Raw genomic sequence first — 5,000 nt, 5'->3', positions numbered from 1 at the left:
CAGCATCACTGTTTGACTGCACACTCAAACGCGAACCCCACACAATACCCACCCCCCCCCCCTCCCCCACCGCACCCCCCAAAATAGCCACGTAACGTCGCTGCTGTGCGCGAACATCCACCCACAGAGGCCATTCATTCACGAGATGCCACCACAGCAGGACAGCGATTTGTGCAGGAGAGCAATTACAGCATGAAGTCTGTGCTGCATGGGGTGGTCATGATCAGCTACAAATTATGGGCCGCCAGTTATAGCGAGAGGCGGTGAGGCCAATCAATTCATCGTGCAACTGGCAGCTTTTTGTTGGTGCTGGTTTAAAGGCCAGAGGTGTACGTACGTTTCGATAACGTCGAGAGCGGTGATGGAGCACAATGAATCGACAGGGTTCTTTAGATTTCTATTTTAACAGCTTGCTCGCCCCCCACCCCCACCCCCCTCCCGCGCCCCCCTCTTTTTTTTTTTCTTTTGTGCGCGTGTGTGTGTGTGTGTGTGTGTGTGTGTGTGTGTTTTTGTTGTTATTGTTGTTTTGTTGTTTTTCTCCACAGATTTATGTTTTTGCAGCTCAGTTTTACAACTCAATGTTGTTGTTTTTGTGATCATTGTTGTTTTGTTTTTGTTTTTTGTTGTTGTTTTTTTTGGGGGGTTGTGTTTTGTTTTTTTTGTTTCTTTGTTTGTTTGTTTTGTTTTGTTTTGTCTTTAATTTGTGATCATTGAGCAAGAGAGTATGGATATTGCACACAATATTGTTCCACTTTTCACTTGTTGCGCATTCTCTTTGAACTTTAATGTCAATCATTTCACACTTTTGGATAATGGGTGATACATTTACATTCAAGAAAGAATTTAATTTTAAACAATTGTAAAATGCCATTTATACGCAAATTCATTTACCCTACAATGATACCTTTGTGAACCTGGACCTCAATGTTAAAACAGTTACATGTTATCAGTACTTTGTATACATAGTGTAATCCAACACCTGATGTTTTTATATAAAACTGAGGGATTTGTGCATAAGATCTCACATCCACATGACATACCACTGCCCATGTGTGTAATTATTTGTAACAGAACTGGGAAAGGAGATAGAAAAGAGTGGGATATAGAAAGGAGATTATGATTTTCAGTGTCTGGGCAAACTGACTGCTTACCTTTTAAAGAACGTAAAATTATATAAGTTCACCACCCAAGCAACAAAACTGTTGTTTACTCGCATACCTTATACCTCCTTACCCCACCAACACACATTCCACAGAAACTGTGATATGATGTCACCACTGCACAGACATGCACGTGCGAACGTCCATCCATTGACGCCTATCACGAGATGCCGCCACAGCAGGACAGCGATTTGTGCAGGAGAGCAATTACAGCATGAAGTCTGTGCTGCATGGGGTGGTCATGATCAGCTGCAAATTATGGGCCGCCAGTTATAGCGGGAGGCGGTGAGGCCAATCAATTCATCGTGCAACTGGCAGCTTTTTGTTGGTGCTGGTTTAAAGGCCAGAGGTGTACGTACGTTTCGATAACGTCGAGAGCGGTGATGGAGCACAATGAATCGACAGGGTTCTTAGATTTCTATTTTAACAGCTTGCTCGTCACTTGAAATGTTTTTTGTTGTTGTTTTTTTATTTTATTTTTTTTATTTGTGATCATTGAGCAAGAGAGTATGGATATTGCACACACTGTTGTTCCACTTTTCACTTGTTTCGCATTCTCTTTGAACCTTAATGTCAATCATTTCACACTTTTGGAGAATGGGTGATACATTTACATTCAAGAAAGAATATCATTTTAAACAATTGTAAAATGTCATTTATACGCAAATTCATTTACCCTACAATGATACCTTTGTGATCCTGGACCTCAGTGTTATAACAGTTACGTGTTATCAGTACTTTGTATACATAGTGTAATCCAACACCTGATGTTTTTTTTTATATAAAACTGAGGGATTTGTGCATAAGATCTCACATCCACATGACATACCACTGCCCCTGTGTGTAATTATTTGTAACAGAACTGGGAAAGGAGACAGAAAAGAGTGGGATGTAGAAAGGAGATTATGATTTTCAGTGTCTGGGCAATGTTTCAACAAATCCAGATTAGAACTAACTGCTTACCTTTAGTTTCAGTTTCAGTAGCTCAAGGAGGCGTCACTGCGTTCGGACAAATCCATATACCTTTTAAAGAACGTAAAAATTATAATTTCACCACCCAAGCAACAAAACTATTGTTTACTCGCATACCTTGTACCTCCTAACCCCACTGTGATATGATGTCACCACTGCACAGACATGCACGTGCGAACGTCCATCCATTGACGCCTATCACGAGATGCCGCCACAGCAGGACAGCGATTTGTGCAGCAGAGCAATCACAGCATGAAGTCTGTGCTGCATGGGGTGGTCATGATCAGCTACAAATTATGGGCCGCCAGTTATAGCGGGAGGCGGTGAGGCCAATCAATTCATCGTGCAACTGGCAGCTTTTTGTTGGTGCTGGTTTAAAGGCCAGAGGTGTACGTACGTTTCGATAACGTCGAGAACGGTGATGGAGCACAATGGATCGACAGGGTTCTTTAGATTTTTGAAATGTGGTGGGTTGTTTTTTGTTGTTGGTGGTGGTGGGGTTTTTTGGTGTGTTTTTTTTTTGTTTTTGTTTTTTTTTTTTTTGGGGGGGGGGTTGTGTTTTGTTTGTTTTTTGTTTTGTTTTTGTTTTGTTTTGTTTTGTTTGTTTCTTTGTTTTTGGGGGTTTTTTTTATCTGTGATCAGTGGGCAATAGAGCATGAATATTGCACACAATGTTGTTCCACATTTCACTTGTTGCGCATTCTCTTTGAACCTTAATGTCAATCATTTCACACTTTTGGAGAAGGGTGATACATTTATATACAAGAAAGAATGTCATTTTAAACAACTATAAAAAAAAAAAATAATGCAGTTTATACGCAAATTCATTTATCCTACTATGATACCCTTGTGACCACAGACCTCAACGTTATTAGAGTTACATGTTATCAGTACTTTGTATACATAGTGTAATCCAACACCTGATGTGTTTACATAAAACTGAGGGATTTGTGCATAAGATCTCACATCCACATGACATACCACTGCCCCTGTGTGTAATTATTTGTAACAGAACTGGGAAAGGAGATAGAAAAGAGTGGGATGTAGAAAGGAGATTATGATTTTCAGTGTCTGGGCAATGTTTCAACAAATCCAAATTAAAACTGACTGCTTACCTTTTAAAGAACGTAAAATTATAAGTTAACCACCCAAGCAACAAAACTGTTGTTTACCTCGCATACCTTGTACTAACCTCACCAACACACATTCTACAGAAACTGTGATATGATGTCACCACTGCACAGACATGCACGTGCAAACGTCCATCCATTGACGCCTATCACGAGATGCCGCCACAGCAGGACAGCGATTTGTGCAGCAGAGCAATCACAGCATGAAGTCTGTGCTGCATGGGGTGGTCATGATCAGCTACAAATTATGGGCCGCCAGTTATAGCGAGAGGCGGTGAGGCCAATCAATTCATCGTGCAACTGGCAGCTTTTTGTTGGTGCTGGTTTAAAGGCCAGAGGCGTGTCTCCGTACTCATGTTCTTCAGATCTGTGTTTTCACAACTTGATTTCCTAATGCTTTTGTGGTGTGGTTTTTTTTTTCTGTTTTCACTGGTTTATGCTCTTGCAGCTCAATTTTCCAGCAGCTCAATATTTCTATAGTATCAACAGTATGAGCGTGTGTGTGTGTGTGTGTGTGTGTGTGTGTGTGTGTGTGTGTGTGTGTGTGTGTGTGTTTGTTTGCTGCTGTAGTTGTTTTTAGTGGGGGTGTGGGGGTGGTGGTTGGTGTGTGTGTGTGTGTGTGTGTGTGTGTGTGTGTGATCCTGACAACACCCACACCCTAACTACCCCCCCCCCCCCCCCCCCTCTCCCCAACCGTTATATTACATTGCCATTGAACAGACATGCACGCCAGTTATAGCGAGAGGCGGTGAGACCAATCAATTCATCGTGCAACTGGCAGCCTTGTGATGGCGTCAGTTTAACTCACTCAGTACGGCTAGTCCTCTCTTCTCCTCTACACAGACCCCTCGGATGTCCAGTGGGTGTCTGAATGACCCTACCTTTAGCTTCCGTCGTCAGAATTGTGGTATTCTATGTCAACATTCACGTCTTCAGTATAAAAGCCTTCCGCTTGCAATATTTTGATGATGGTAATTGGGGTGAAACGCTGTTAACGTCTTCTCTTTCGCCGTTCATATGGAGAGAGTTAAAGGCCGGAGGTGTATGTACGTCTCTGCACCAATAATCATTATGTTGGCCTATGAATCAAAGGGTTCTTCAGACCTGTGTTTGTGTAACCTGCTTCCTCGCTGATTTTTGTCCTCCACAGATTTATATTCCCACTGCTCAGAATATTCCAACAGCTAAATGCTGTTACTGTCCCATGATTATTCAAACAATTCTGCATTCCCTAAGTGTGCTTTTTTTCCTGTTTGTTCGCCGTTCTTTCTCTGTCTCTGGGCCTTGCAATTGGAATGAACTTCCTCTTCCGTTTCGTCAGGTCTCCACACTCAGCTCTGTCAAGTCTGGCCTTAAAACCCACCTCTTTCCAAGATAGCCTCCCTTCCCTGCCTCTTCCTTGTCTTCAATTTCTCCAGTTTTAGAGTTATGCTTGCGTGTGAATGACTGGTGTGACGGCGCTTAGATTTGTCTCTGCACAAGATTCAGCGCTATATAAAATACCGATTAGTAGTAGTAGAGTAGTAGTAGTAGTAATATTGCCGTGTTTATGCTGTGAGACTCAAGAGGTGATTGAGGAATTATGTCATGAGCATTACAACAATTCCTCTAACTCTGTTTTTTGATGGGTTTGGATTCTAACACCGATATGTTCAACACACACACACACACACACACACACACACACACACACACACACACACACACACACACAAAACAGAGCTGTATTCCAGACGCG

General features: G+C 42.1%; 1 protein-coding gene across 2 annotated transcripts in view; it reads left to right on the top strand.

The window, feature by feature from the left end:
* The window catches only part of LOC143293019 (QRFP-like peptide receptor), a 193,980-nt gene that overhangs the window by 60,757 nt on the left and 128,223 nt on the right, over positions 1-5,000 (top strand). The window lies entirely within an intron of this gene.

The sequence above is a fragment of the Babylonia areolata genome, chromosome 18 (genome assembly GCF_041734735.1).
Source record: "Babylonia areolata isolate BAREFJ2019XMU chromosome 18, ASM4173473v1, whole genome shotgun sequence".
Taxonomy (NCBI): domain Eukaryota; kingdom Metazoa; phylum Mollusca; class Gastropoda; order Neogastropoda; family Buccinidae; genus Babylonia; species Babylonia areolata.
Note: the sequence above shows the minus strand (reverse complement) of the source record. Positions and strands in the feature narration are given on the sequence as shown.